Genomic DNA, 15,959 nt, shown 5'->3' with positions numbered 1-15,959 from the left:
GAGTTTGTTCCTTCAGATGCGTTGGCAGTGTCTTCCTTTTGGTAGGTTCGTGGTCTCGCTGACTTCAAAGAGGAGCCACAGACCTTCACCGTGTTACAGCTCTTAAAGGTGGTGTGGACCCAGAGCGTGAGGAGCAGTAAAATCTATTGTTAAGAACCAAACAACAAGGTTTCCACAGCGTGGAAAAGACCCCAAGTAGTTGACAAAGCGTTGACAACAAGGAAGACAACCCAAGTTCGTTGCTGCTGGCTTACTCGGGCAGCCGGCTTTTATTCCCTTATCTGACCCCACCCACATCCTCCTGATTGGTCCATTTCACAGAGCGCTGACTGGTCTATTTTACAGAGAGCTGATTGGTCCATTTTACAGAGAGCTGATTAGACCATTTTGACAGGGTGCTGATTGGTGCATTTACGATCCCTGAGCTAGATATAAAAGTTACCCAATCCCCATGCATTTAGGACTCCTCTCTGGCTTCACCTGGTGGATCCTGCACTGGGGCTGCAGGCAGAGCTGCCTGCCAGTCCCAAGCCATGCCCGCTCTCCTCAGCCTTTGGGTGGTGGATGGGGCCGGGCACTGCCGGGGTGGCTCGGGCTGCGTGGGAGCCCACTGTGGGGGGGTGGTGCTTGGACATGGCAGGCTACAGGTCCCCAGCCCTGCCCTGCCCCACGGTAGGCGGCCAAGGCCCAGCGAGAATTGGAGTACAGAACATGTGGGCCAGCAGTGCTGGGGGACCCAGCCCAACCTCCGCAGCTGCTGGTCCGGGTGCTAAGCCCCTCATTGCCCTGGGCTGGCGGCGGGCCTGGCTGGCTGCTCAGAGTGCGGGCCGGCAGAGCCCGTGCACCGGCCCCCGGGAACTCTCCCCGGCCCGGCTGCCACCTGCGCCTCTCCCTCCACACTTCCCCACCAGCAGAGGGAGCCAGCTCCAGCCTTGGCTAGCCCAGAGAGGGGCTCCCACAGTGCAGTGGTGGGCTGAAGGGCTCCTCAGGCGCCACCAGAGTGGATGCAAAGGCAGAGGAGGTGCCGAGAGTGAGGGCTGCTAGCATGTTGTCACCTTTCATATAGATGCAATGTTTTGAAATTGTGACTTTATGGCTTTCAACTGGCAAACCCAGACATCAAGATGAAATTCCCTCTTGGGATCTGTGCCTTAGATTTAGGTGTCAGCCAGTTAAACAGAGGAACATAGACTGTAACTTCACAGTCCAAAGCCAGGCTGACTGTCACATAACAAAAGGGGCTTTAAGTACTTTTTTTTTCTATAAACATATACATCTGTGTTAAAATAACAAAGGACAGTCGCTCATTAGTTACTAATTACACTAGGTGACATATTAGCTACTCTTGGCTCTTGTAACTCTCTAGCCTTGCTCCATTGTCCTGTTTACGGGAGAAAAGAGTTATGCCATGTGGCTATTTTCACAAACCATTCTTTATACTTTGTGTGCATTGGGCAAGAATCACCAGACTTTCCGATGGTGGAACTCTTCCAGTTTTGTTTGAGGACTTCTGGGCAGACAGAGTTGGCTTATTTAGCTTCCTTTTCTCTTAGGTCAGTTCCCCAGAAAACAGGTTTTGGAATGGAGATTTGCATGAAGGAAGTTTCAGGGGTGCTCTGATTTATAAGTGAGTGAAATAAGCTGGATTGGGAACAGAGAGAATGACTAACTCTGATGCAATTCACAACTGCAACTGAGTTCTTAGCCAACCCCATGGGGAGCTCTAGAACTGGAATGACCCTAGAGAATTAGGAGAAATCTAGGCAAAGGGTTGGACCCCTCTCCATGCCCTCACATCAACCAGTCACAGACACAGGCAGCCCCAGGGAGGAAGTGTGACCTTAAGTAATATGTTTTGCCAAACGAAATTCAAGGAGGGGGGCGGGTGCAGTGGCTCACGCCTGTAATCCCAGCACTTTGGGAGATGGAGGCAGGCGGATCACCTGAGGTCGGGAGTTAGAGACTAGCCTGACCAACATGGAGAAACCCAGTTCTACTAAAAATACAAAATTAGCCGGCCGTGGTGGCACATGCCTGTAATCCCAGCTACTTGGGAGGCTGAGGCAGGAGAATTGCTTGAACCAGGAAGGCAGAGGATGCGGTGAGCCAAGATTGCGCCATTGCACTCCAGCCTGGTCAACAAGAGCAAAACTCCGTCTCAAAAAAAAAAAAAAAAAAAAAAAAAGAAAGAAAGAAAGAAGAAAGAAATTCAAGGGGAAGACCTCAGTTATGAACCGTCAGAAGCCAACTCACTGTGCAGCTGGAGGAATAAGTGCCTGGATCCTGAGAGCAGAGCTCCCTATAGAATGGCCTTTTCAAAAATTGTAACAGTGAGAAACTTACGACATTGAAGGGATATGACCTAACCAACTCCATCTTGCTTCCGGCCTTGTTTATTTCTGGGTGTAGCAAACTAACTTTGGGAGGAACTTAGTATATAGTTTAACTTGGAAACAAAGATGATAACTTCCCTTTCCCAAAACAAACCTCCCTCTTGCCAGGGAACCAGACTGCCTTTGTAGGACTAACAAATTAGCCACAAGGTTTGTAACTTCCTCAATTACTCCTGCAGACAACATCACTATTTCAGAATGTAAGATTGGCCTTTTGAGATGTCTTTTCAAGTTTTTGCATTTCCGACAAATGATGGCTCAACCCAGACCCACCAAGTCCTGTAGCTCCACCTAGGAACCACCTCAGTGTACGAAGACAGCTTTGGCTCCCTATAATTTCATCTCTGACCCAACCAATCAGCACTTCCCATTCCCCGGCCCCTACCCACCAAACTATCCTTAAAAAACCCTAGTCTCAAGGCCAGGTGCGGTGGCTCATGCCTGTAATCCCAGCACTTTGGAAGGCTGAGGCAGGTGGATCACTTGAGGTCAGGAGTTCGAGACCAGCCTGGCCAACATGCTGAAACCCTGTCTCTCCTAAAAATACAAAAAAATTAGCTTGGCGTGGGGGTGGGCTCCTGTAATCCCAGCTACTCAGGAGGCTGAGGCAGGAGAATCACTTGAACCTGAGAGGTGGAGGTTGTAGTGAGCCGAGATTGTGCCACTGCACTCCAGCCTGGGCAACAGAGCAAGACTCCGTCTCAAAAACAAAAACAAAAAAAACCCTAGTCTACCAATTTTCGGGGAGACTGATGTGAGTAATAAAACACCAGTCTCCTGTTCAGCTGGTTCTGTATGAATTAAACTTTTCTCTATTGCAATTCCCCTGTCTTGATAAATTAGCTCTGTGTGGGCAGCAGCTAAAATACTTGGTGGTCACACCTGTTTCACTACAACATCCACCGCGCCTTTTGAGGTACTTAAGAATTAAAAGGGCAGGTGCAATGGCTCATTGTAATGCCAGCATTTTGGGAGGTCAAGGTGAGAGGATTTCTTGAGGCCAGAAGTTTGAGACCAGCCTGGGCAACACGGCAAGACTCTGTCTCTACAAAAAATTTAAAAATTAGTTTGACGAGGTGGTGTGAGCCTGTAGTTGCAGCAACTTGGGAAGCTAAGCTGGGGGAATTGTCCGAGGCCAGGAGTTTGAGGCTACAGTGAGCTACGACCGTGCCATTGCACTCCAGCCTGGGTAACAGAATGAGACCCTATAACCACCCAATGGGTTTATCTTGCCTGCTACCCAGATAGAGCTGACTGGAAATTTTAAAGGACAATTTGATGGGTGCCGGGGGGGGGGGGGGGGGGGTGGGGGGGGGGGGGCAGGGAATGGGGAATGCTGATTGGTTGGATCAGAGATAAAATCACGTGGAGTTGAAGCTGTCCTTTCACACTGAGTAGGCTCTCGAGTGGAAGCCACAAGACCAGGTGAGCCTGTTTATGGATCTGAGTGGCACCAGCTGATCCATCAAGCGCAGGGTCTGAAAAAGACCTCAAACATCAATCTTAAGTTTTATAATGCTATGTTATTCATAGGAGCAATTGAGGAGGCTAGTGATCTTGTGGCCTCTGGCTGCATGACTCCAGAGCCGTAACTTCTAACCTTGTGGCTAACTTGTTAGTTTTACGAAGGCAGTCCAGTCCCCAGGCAAGAAGGGGGTTTATTTTGGGAAAGGGCTACCACCCTTGTTTAAAGTTAGTTCGGCCTATGCTCAGGAATGAACACGGGCAGCCTGGAGGTCAGAAGCAAGATGGAGTCGGTTAGGTCAGATCTCTTTCACTGTCGTAACTTTCTCTCTGCTATAATTTTTACAAAGGTGGTTTCAAGACCCTGCCTCTAAAATTAAAACAAGAATTAAAACATACAGAGCGCAGTTGGCTTGGGCACTAATGCAAGCTTCCAAACTTTTTTTTTAAAAATAAGGTCTCTTTCAAAAATTCTGAGAAACAAATGACTTCATAAAAAGCCAATAATTTTGTTTTTTAACAGACAAGGATGTTTTCACAGTGTTAATGTCCTGCAGTCAGACAACGAACTCACCTGCAGTTAAAGAAGTTGGGGTTTGCTTCATTGCAGTGAGGAAGGAAACACATCATGGGGTATCAATAAGAAGGGGCTTGAAAAATCCTATTATATAGGATTTGGGCTTGGGATGGGTAAATTCAGGAAGAGGAGACTAGAACAGGGATAAAGTTGTAAAAGAAATTGCAATCACTAGCTGGACGTGGTGGTTCACAGCTGTAATCCCAGCACTTTGGGAGGCTGAGGTGGGAGGATCACCTGAGGTCAGGAGTTGGAGACCAGCCTGGCCAACATAGTAAAACCCCGTCTCTACTAAAAATAAAAAATTAGCCAGGCGTGGTAGCGCACACCTGTAATCCCAGCTACTCGGGAGGCTGAGGCAGGAGAACTGCTTGAACCTGGGAGGCGGAGGTTGCAGTGAGCAGAGATTACGCTATTGCACTCCAGCCTGGGCTACAACAGCGAAACTCCGTCTCAACAAAGAAAAAAAAGAAAGAAATAGCAATCACTGAGCTGAGAGAGGAGTGTTTATGGTATTTTGAGGGTGGCAAAGTGACGTTATTTTTGTCTGGACTCAGACAAAATTATGACATGGTGGTGCTTCATGCTGCTTTCTAGTACAGAGCAGTCTTGTGGAAGCTGGTATGAGGTGAGTGTGTCTGTGTCCCACGGGAGAAGAGCACACCCGCCCCGTGGGTGCCTGGCTGCTCCTGCACATCAAGGCCCGCTCCCTTGTTTGCCTTTCTACCTCCCTTCACACGGGGATCTTCTTGGCTCCTTTCAGAGATCTCTTTTTTTAATCTGAGTGAGTACTTGGTCGAGAGGGACAGAAGCTCATTGTTTAGGCAAAAAGGAGGCAAGTTCGTGGGACAACCAAACTCGGAAGGGGAGCTGGAACGGGGCTCTGACACCACCACGCAGTGTGTGCTTCTCTCTGCATGATGGCGGCATCGGTTTGCATGGCTGGAAATGTGGGCGCCCAGGATCTTTGAGGCTGCCATTTCGCTTCAACAAGGCACTAGCCCTCTTTCCTAGTGTGGTTTCCAAAACCTCAGGACAGTCCTTTGCGTGGTCTAGCTGGGGATAGATGTCCGTGTTTGTGGCCATGGGAGTAGGGTGCTGGGGTTGGCAGCACCCACTGGAACCACATGGAGAGAATGGCAGGAGGAATGGCCCCCACAAAACAAGCCAATGCTATTTCCCCAAGAGGGGAGCCAGGCAGCAAAGCAGGGTGTGTCCACCCTATGAGCCACGCGGAACTGGTCTGCTGGACAAGCTGGACTTGTAAAGTCCAATCAGAAACCTCCGTTGTTCTTTCTTCCTCTCTCAAAGCTATCTTTTTTTCATCCTGCCATTTGAGTGAAACCTCTGGCTTATTAGACACACTTAGATAGCACAAAGCATGTCCCAGCATCATGGTGCAAAACTCCAGTCCTGTAATAATTGCAAAACTCCAGTCCTGTAATAATAACGAAAGCACAAACTCTTTCCCAGTTGGAGCTCTCTTCTTCTCTGTCCGAGACCTGCTGCAGCCTGCTGGACGCCCGCATCAGGGAGCCGGGTAGTGTTGACTTCCTTTGGCTCCACACTCCCCCTGCTCTTTCACCCGCTGCCTGGGGCTCTGAGCATCTCCAGGATCTGAGGGGTACAGCACACAGAAGGAGAAGATAAAAGACAGAGAAGCCTTTACTTGGTGGGCACAGGTGCCATCCGGCCCGGGGCCTTTGGCAGCATAACACTGAGGGGCTGCCTCTTTCTTTCATGAGCGCTTCTGTCATTTCTTCAGAAATCCAGCTTCTTCCCTTGCACTCCAACTCACAGGCTCTGGTTAGCCACTCCCAGCACAGGTTCATCCATGCTGCTAGGATGGAATAAAACGAATCCAAAACTTTCCATTGGCCTGTCCCAATCTGGGTTCCAAATTCTCTCCTGCTGTGTCTTCATACATCTAAGGCATTAATTGGTGTTCCTCACTAGTGTTGTAAGATAACGTCTTATGAAAGGGGTTCCTGCCAAAGAGATGTGGGAAAGACGGTATACTACCTTCTTCTCTCAGAAATACTCAATGCATACCAGCATATGAAAAAACTAAGATGCCTGCTATAAAGAAAGCCGTTTAACCTTCATTATTGAGGCAGCTGCCAAACCAATTTGATGATAGAACCCTTCTAGTGGGAACTGTTACCAGCATCCTGCCAAAGGCATAGTCTGCATAGCACATGTTTGGGAACACTCTAGGTAAACTTAATTATTCTAGTTCTTGCACCTCCTAAGAAATTCTCCTCTTCATACCTTGCCCACCTTAGATGTCACAGTTTGTTTTTTATTGCCTTCTCCTCCACTTTTGCACCCATTTTTTTTTATTATACTTTAAGTTCTAGGGTACATGTGCATAACGTGCAGGTTTGTTACATATGTATACTTGTGCCATGTTGCTATGCTGCACCCATCAACTCGTCAGCACCCATCAACTCGTCATTTACATCAGGTAGCGTCTTGCTCTGTTGCCCAGGCTGGAGTGCAATGGCATGATCTCAGCTCACTGCAACCTTGACCTCCTGGACTCAAGTGATCCTCCCACCTCAGCCTCCCCAGTAGCCAGGACTACAGGTGTACACCATCGCACCTGGCTTTTTTTTTTTTGATTTTTAGTAGAGATGAGTTCTCACTATATTGCCCAGGCTGGTCTTGAACTCCTGGCCTCAAGCGATCTTCTCACCTCAGCCTCCCAAAGTGCTGGGATTACAGGTGTGAGCCACTCAACCCACCCTGCACTCATTTCTTTAAAGCTTCAGCTAAATTCCATTCCTGCTAGTCAATGGCTTTAGCCAGAATTTCAGCAGCACTTTCTTCCCCTCTTTTTCAGGTCCTAGATGTGGATGCCCCAGATTTTGGATGGGTCAACGCATGAGGTGGGGAAGCTCAAATACCAGACCAAGGAAGTGAGTTAGTGGAAACCAGGAGTCATAAAGATGCTTTGATAGTAGAAGCAGTATGGAGTGAAGAGCTGGGTTTTAGGAAGAGTGAGATACTGGAATCGACTGGGAACAGACTGAGGTTCTTGAGATGCCCCTATATCTGAACATAGGGCAAGTTCAGATTGAGGCAGGAAAATAGGGTCTGGAGGCAGGGAATATAAGCCCAATTCAGACTTCAGTTGTGACAGGAAATATCCTCTCCACAGAACCTATGCTGTAAATGACTTTGTAACTTTACTTCAAACTCTCCATTTACATAGGGCATACCCCAGTGTAATCCTCTAGGGGGTATTTAAACTCCCAAAAATCATGTAACAGGGCTTTTGAGCCCCTATGCTCGGGCCTGCTCCCACACTGTGGAGTGTACTTTCTTTCTTTCTTTTTTTTTTTTTTTTTTTTGAGATGGAGCTTCACTCTTTTTCCCAGGCTGGAGTGCAGTGGCACAATCTCAGCTCACTGCAACCTCCGCCTCCCGGGTTCAAGCAATTCTCCTGCCTCAGTCTCCTTAGTAGCTGGGATAACAGGTGCCCGCCACCATTCCCAGCTAATTTTTTGTATTTTTAGTAGAGACGGGGTTTCACTATGTTGACCAGGCTGGTCTCGAACTCCTGACCTCAGGCGATCCACCCACCTCAGCCTCCCAAAGTGCTGGGATTACAGGCATAAGGCACCACGGCCGACTCTGTACTTTGATTTTCAACAAAACCCTTCATTCCTTCCTTGCTTTGTGTGTTTTGTCCAATTCTTTGTTCAAGATGCCAAGAACCTGGAGACTCTCCACCATTAACATATTGACCTAGTGTGGCCTTCAAGACCCTTCGCAACTGGGTCGAGTTTATCTCCTTGCTTGATTTTGTTTGGTTTTGTTTTACCACGTCTCCTATGCTTGGTGCCATCACCCCTGACTGCTCTGTCCCCTTGCCTGTTACAGTCGTGTCTCTGTGCTCCTCCCTCTGCAAGCAACAGTCTCTCCTCTCCTCTCCAGCTGGACAGAGCCAACTCTGTGAGAATCCGTCCTTCAAAGCGCTGCCCTTTCTGCCTTGCAGGATGAATCGCTTCATTACTTAGGTGTCCATCATACTTTATCCATGCCCTTAGTCTAACAGCATACGGTGTGGCAGACACTGTTATAGTATCTGACTCTGTCCTGAGCCCTTGCAATAGGATAGAACTTTGAACACAGAGAGCCCTATCATACTCATCTTGGTATCCCCACTATCTAGAAGGGTGACTGCAACATCGTAATTTGTCAAAGAAGAAGCTGTTGGAAAAGTAAATGTTAGACTGAAGTTGTGGCAGGAGGCATAGAAAGGGAATAGGCATGTCAGATTGTGTGGAAATACACTTTTACTTTCAGCTAATTTCATCTCCAGTAGCTCTGTTTCTGGGAATGAAAACAAATAAGAGAACCAGGATGCTCCGGCATTCCCTATGGCCTCCTCCAGCTCTGCGATCCCTATTCCAAGAACATGCCAGCACTCCAGGAAGAATGATGCGGGGTTCTAGGTCCCCACTTAAAACCTTAGTTTATATTCTAAGTTTTTTTGTGATCTTGTTCTCTTTTTTTCTTGCTTCATGTGTGACCATTCCCTTATACTTACATAGTGCCTGACACAGAGTAGGAATTCACAAAACGTTTGCTGATGGAATAATTAAAGGATTATTGCATGGATACACTCTGAACAACACTGTAGCTCTCTATGACAACAGGGAGAAATCCTCTCAGTTCTCCAAGTGTGCCCTTTCAAATTTCTATCCATTTGAGAGGTTCTGTTTTCACTGCTCTGTTCTCTCCTTTCCTTGGCTACATCTTGCAGTTTCAGGGTTAGATTTGGTGTCCACTTCTCCTAGAAGCCTTCCTAAACACGCCTTGGGACAATTGTTAGCCAGGCCTTCACCCTGTGCAAAGGGCCTTGGATAGAAAGGACGTAACCTGGTGAACAGAGTACCTGTAAGTGTGCAACCTGGAGATCCACCGTGCTGGTGCAAGGATCTGCACAAATCTTAGGTGGGAGGCGGGGCTTTGCCTTGGCTGCCATGTGACTTTGAAGGGAGTTCTCAGTTGGGGCCTCTTTTCCAGTCTACTACTTTGCTGAAAATCGCCCTTCTTCAGAGCAAGGGGGTTTAAAGAGCTGTTCTTCAGGTTGTTTTGGTATCAAGCAGTTTCCACTGGGATGCGCACTGGGTCCAGTGAGCTCATCCTTCCTCAGAGAAACCCTTTTTTTTTTTTTTTTTTGAGACGGAGTCTCGCTGTGTCACCCAGGCTGGAGTGCAGTGGCGCGGCTCACTGCAAGCTCCGCCTCCTGGGTTCATGCCATTCTCCCGCCTCAGCCTCCGAGTAGCTGGGACCTCAGGCCCCCGCCACCATGCCCGGCTAGTTTTTTGTATTTTTAGTAGAGACGGGGTTTCACAATGTTAGCCAGGATGGTCTCGATCTCCTGACCTCGTGATCTACCTGCCTCGGCCTCCCAAAGTGCTGGGATTACAGGCTTGAGCCACCGCGCCCGGCCGAGAAACCCTGTCACGTACCCAGTGGTGAGAAACAGAAGGTCCCTCTGGACTCCCCTGATCACAGTTCAACCCCACTCCTGGCAGCTTAGTGATTCTGCAGCTTCCTGCCATGTCATCCATCTCTGCTGGCTCACGTGTCATGGTCTGACCTTAGAGTATGTGGTCCTAATATCAGATCCCAGCTTAGAAGAGAGGGGAGGGAACGGCTGCCCCTCGCCTCGCCCTCCCTCCTTAGGGAGCCCCTGGTGATTTCTGAGTGTAATGGTAGAGTGTATAAAGCGAGAGGGTGTATTTAAGGGATGGCTCAGGACTGTGGTTAGAAAATTGACCTTCTTGTTAATCTTGGCACAGTGGATTTGAGTATGGTACTTTCAAATAACTTCCAGGAGGTGTCATAAGCCGTGCTCCAAACTTTAAGGAGAGTCTCCCCAGTTCCATGCTCTCTCCTTCATCTTCCTCTTCTACCTCTTTCTCTCTTTTTATCTACTTTCAATCTCCTTTCCCTCTTCTGCTCTCCCTGGATCATGCCCCAGTCTAGAGGCATGCTTAGCAGGAAAACACAAACTCCGGGGGAATGGGTATGTCTAAAGTCTGTGTGCATAGCTGTTATTCTTGTGTTTTATGAGCCTCTTAGCAAAGCACTCTATGATATGACGTTGGCATGTCATCCAGAAATTCAAAGGCTGGCTTTGAGAAGGTATCTTGCTGTCTCGTGAATGATAGCATTTGAAATGGCGGAATGCTCTGTGCATGCATGATATTAACAGAGCATAGAGGTGCTGTAAATCAGTAGCTGCCCTTTCAGTCTACTAACAATGGACAGTCAGACTCTTCATTGGAGCTCCCAACTACAGCAGACACTGCCAGTTACCTGCCCAACAGACACCCACACCTCGCACTCTTTCTTGGTTTAGGGATGCTGATTTTGTTCAGGGGGCAACATATTCAGGGAAAGGGGATCCCTTCTAGCCCTAGAAAAATAGCATTATTTCTCTTTCTCGTCCTCTTAGTTTTCTTTTCTTGCTTTTTTTTTTTCAGACAGGGTCTCACTCTGTTACCCAGGCTGGAAGAGTGCAGTGACATGATCTTAGCTCACTGCAGCCTCGACCTCTTGGACTCAAGTGATCCTCCCACCCAGCCTCTGGAATAGCTAAGAAGACAGGCATAAGCCACCATGCCCAGCTAATTTTTTAATATTTGGGCTGGTCTCGAACTCCTGGGCTCAACCCATCTGTCAGCCTCTGCCTCCCAAAGTGCTGGGATTAAGGCGTGAGCCACCCTGCTCGGTCTATGTCTCTTTCTGATGATTAGTTTAGCTGTGGACTTTTGACCTGGTTATAGCCAGTGGGACTCAGTTGGAGAGGCTTCTGGAAAGTAGTTCGTTCTTTAATGAGAGAGGGTGACCTGAACCTTCTTATTACCTTGGATGTAGCTATTTATTTATTTATTTTTGAGACAGACTCTTGCTCTGTCAGGCATGCAATGGCGAGATCTCAGCTCACTGCAACCTCCACTTCCCGAGTTCAAGCAATTCTCCTGCCTCAGCCTCCTGAGTAGCTGGGACTACAGGCATGTGCCACCACGCCCAGCTAATTTTTGTATTTTTAGTAGAGATGGGGTTTCACCATGTTGTCTAGGCTGGTCTCAAACTCCTGACCTCGTGATCCGCCCACCTCAGCCTCCCAAAGTGCTGGGATTACAGGCGTGAGCCACCGCACCCGACCAGATGTAGCTATTTAAAGAAAGATGGCTGGTGCTGAGGGTGACACCTCGGAAACACCAGGAAACAAGCCATACACCCTGACAATGCGTGAACGAAAGAGAATGAGCTTCAGTCTGACATTGGTAATTTACCGCAGCAATCCCAGAGGCAGTGAACTGTGGGAAGTGAATTGTGAGCTACTGAAGCATCTTGAATGCTCAAGCTAAGGCCAGTGAGGACCATTTCCCTGTTCCCTGCAGCTAAATGTACCTTACCTGCCTCTGCGGTCTGGTCCTCCGCCTTCCCACTACACTGTATCTGCTACGGTACTCGGGGAATGGGGTCATGGTCTATCAAGAATCACTGTGATGTAACACTGCCTTTTGATCAGTTTAAAATTGTTCTTATTGTTATTTTATTTTACTTTATTTTTTGAGACAGTTTCACTCCTGACCCCCAGGCTGGAGTGCAACGGCGTGATCTCGGCTCACTGCAACCTCCGCCTCCCGGGTTCAAGCTTCTCCTGCCTCAGCCTCCGAGTAGCTGGGATTACAGATGTCTGCCACCACATCAAGCCTAAAATTGTTCTTATTGTTATTTTAATAGTTTTCCCTCAGTAGAATCCGAGGGCTCAATCAAATAGCAAGAAAATTTGCCCAAGGCTTTACAGAGGCTTTCATTTATTGTGTTTATCACTGAAAACAAATAATGCACATTTGTTGCCAACAAATTTTTGTTCACATTATACAAAAAAGAATAAACTTGGAAGCAAATGTAGCTATAATTTCCTTCTAGATCTTTTTCTCTAGTTATTCAATGTAACCTGGGGTCATATATAATAAAAACTAACATCTACTGAGAATTTGCCAAGTGCTATGCTCTGTTCCAGTGACCTCACATGTATTAGTTAATATAACTCTTACAAGGCACCATTCAGATAAGTACAGCCGAGGAAACTAAAGAACAGAGAGAAGTCTTGGTGGTGTTTAGTGGCAAAAACAGACCATGAGCCTACACAGTTCAGACCCACAGTCCGCCTGTCTGCAATGCCTCCCTGTAGTGCTTAGTAAATGTTTGTTGAATCAACAAATGTTTCTCATTGTTCAGAAGTTTGACATTTTTATAATAAAAATCGACAGTATTTTTCTTTGTAAAATACTGGTGTCATGCTAAGTGAGGAGATTTAACGTCTTAAACAGATTAATTACTTAGGTTGTTTTCACTTTCAGGTTTCCAAAACACTTTTCTTCATAGCAACATGGTCATAATTTCCTAATACTTTCTCCATTATGTAGCCGAGCGTTATTATACACATCAGAAAGACAATCAATGAAATTGTTAATCAATATAAGCAGAATAATTTTATCACATAAAGCACTACTCCGACATTTCTTTTCTTTTCTTTTTTTTTTTTTTTTTTTGAGATGGAGTTTTACTCTTGTTGCCCAGGTTGGAGTGCAATGGCATGATCTCGGCTCACTGCAACCTCCACCTCCCAGGTTCAAGTAATTCTCCGGCCTCAGCCTCCCAAATAGCTGGGGTTACCGGCATGTGCCACCACGCCCTACTAATTTTGTATTTTTAGTAGAGACGGGGTTTCTCCATGTTGGTCAGGCTGGTCTTGAACTCCCAACCTCAGGTGATCCGCCCGCCTCGGCCTCCCAAAGTGCTGGGATTAAAGGCATGAGCCACCACGCCGGGCCTTACCCTGACATTTCTAATAGTCTATATAAAATCAGTAGAAAGAAAGATTAACTGTTTACTGTATTTACTTTCATTGCCTGATCCTGCTTGAGCCCGACCACATCACCTGAGGCTCATGTTCTGAGCATGACATGCTGCTGGTAATTAACAGGGAAGCCTGGCTGTGTCTATGAAAGGCTGTTGATGGATGAACAATGGGTACAAAAGGGTGGACAACTTGCTAAGAATGGCTTATTGTGTTTGCAATTATAGGTCATTTTCAAAGGAAGGCCCTCCAAAGGAAAAGATCCACTATTCCTTCCGTGTGCCTTCTTCATGGGGCTGGCTGGTCAGAATGCTACGTCTACTACCATAACCAAGGATGATACATCTTCCCCACCACCACCATCTCCTTTTTATGATTCTTGTCATTCTCCCTATAGATTTAAAACAATTACGATTATCATTTCAATTTGTAGCCAGCTTTTTAGAGTGAATTTACCCACTAAAGACTCTCACAGAGGCACAAGCAAGACACTATGATCTTGAAGTAACCCAAAATTAATTAATACCCCAGTCATGGATCTTTCCTAGGACTGCCATAACAAAGTGCCATAAGCTGGGTGGCTTAAAACAACAAAATTTTTTTTCTCACAGTTCTGGAAACGGGAAGTCCTAACTGAGGTGTTTGTGGGGACCTGTAGGCGAGGAGTCATCCCTGCCTCTTCTTAGCGTCTGGTCGTGGCCGTCAGCCTGTAGCGCCCTTCGGCTTGCAGCCACTTCACTCCAGCCTCTGCCTCTGTCATGGTGCTCCCCGTGTGTCTGTGCCCACATCTCCCTCTTCTTAAGAGTATACCCGTCGTACTGGACAAGGGCCCATTTTAATGACCTCAGCTTAACTTGATTACATCTGTTAAGATCCTATTTCCAAATAAGATCACATTCACATGAACTGGGGGTGGGACTTCAACACATCTTCTGGGGGCCCACAACTCAAATGTACCCACAGCTGGGCCACATGCAAACACACCTTAGACACCGAATGCTTTCAAGGCCGGGATCTGGAAGGGTATGCAGCTGTTCTCTAGCCTTATTTTTTATATTATTATTATTATTGTTTGAGACGAAGTTTCGCTCTTGTTGCCCAGGCTGGAGTGCAATGGTGCGATCTCGGCTCACCACAACGTCTGCCTCCTGGGTTCAAGCGATTCTCCTGCCTCAGCCTCCTAAGTAGCTGGGATAACAGCACCCAGCACCACACCCAGCTAATTTTTGTATTTTTAGTAGAGACAGCATTTCTCCATGTTGGTCAGGCTAGTCTTGAACTCCTGACTTCAAGTGATCCACCCACCTCGGCCTCCCAAAGTGCTGGGATTACAGGCGTGAGCCACTGCACCCAGCCTCTCTAGCTTTATTAACAGCATCTGTCTGTATACTTTAAAAAAAAAAAAAAGTATGTCCACAGAAGAGAAGTGGTTATTAAGGGAAACATGGAAAGATCTAGAATCAGAGAGCCCAAGACAGCGGCATGAATGCACCACTGTTCAGGAACCGTTGCTCCTGAAGAAGAAGGGTGCTTGGTTCTAATGGTTAATGCCTCCAGTATGTGAACCATGATTCCTTCCCTTTGCTTTGATTCCACGCTCACCTAACAATCATTGGAATTAATTTGGTCCTAAAGGGATTCCTCTTATGGGGAAAGAGCAGAGGATGCAACACGGCATCAGTGCTTTATGAGTCAGGTTAGTGGGGCTCCACACTGAGAGACACTGGTCAGCTGTGAAGGTGCTGGGCCAATCAGATTTCTGGGTCTGAAATATCAGGAATCCTGAGTTCTGGCAGCAAACAAGTGCTACCCCCAAGGATCTAGGTGAGCTGACTCAAGCTTTGCTCCACAGTGGCCCTCCCTTGCTGTTATTTCAAGTTACATATGTTCAGATTCAATGGAATGACTAGCAGCTTACTCACTGAAAGCACATACTCTAGAAATGACTTCTATTTGCATTGAAAGTGACCTGATATAATAAGGATTTAATTACTCCATGAATCAGAATAAGATCCTTATATGATAAATAAAAAAAATCTGGGGGAAACTGCCTTGCAGTCCTGAATGAGTGCTGTATGAAAACAGTCCAGTGTTTGGATGGAACGTCCAGACTTCCGAGGCTACCTGGTGAGTTGCTGCATAAGAGGAACAAGAGAGCACGAGAAAAGTTCATGGTTCAACAGCAGCCTGTTGCTGGTGTCTCTGCATTGTGATGGAGTTGGCACTGCTTCCCTGGTTTGCCCCCAGCCCTCTCCCTCTTGTTACCATTGCTGCTCTCAGAGATGTCCGTTCTTAATTCCCTCTTTCTCTCATTTTGATTCTTCACTGTGTGCTGGTGCTTCACACGCTGACGACTGCGTGATCTCGCCTCTCTGAACATCCAAGGCCCTTTAAAATCTGACGCTAGTCACCCATGTCTCTTACTTCCCTTAGGCATACAAATGCTCTGCTGTCCCCAAGCGAATGTTGACCACGATGGCTGCCATCACCTGTGCTTGTTTTCTAGGGCACTCACCAGACACTTGGCATATGACGTGAAGCGGATTATTCCATGCTCTGGGAAGAGAACTGCTCTTTGCACGTCTGTGCTTAATGCAATCTTGAAGCAGACAAGTGCCCGGTACAT

The sequence above is a fragment of the Macaca nemestrina genome, chromosome 3, assembly GCF_043159975.1.
Source record: "Macaca nemestrina isolate mMacNem1 chromosome 3, mMacNem.hap1, whole genome shotgun sequence".
NCBI classification, from domain to species: Eukaryota; Metazoa; Chordata; class Mammalia; order Primates; family Cercopithecidae; genus Macaca; species Macaca nemestrina.
Note: the sequence above shows the minus strand (reverse complement) of the source record.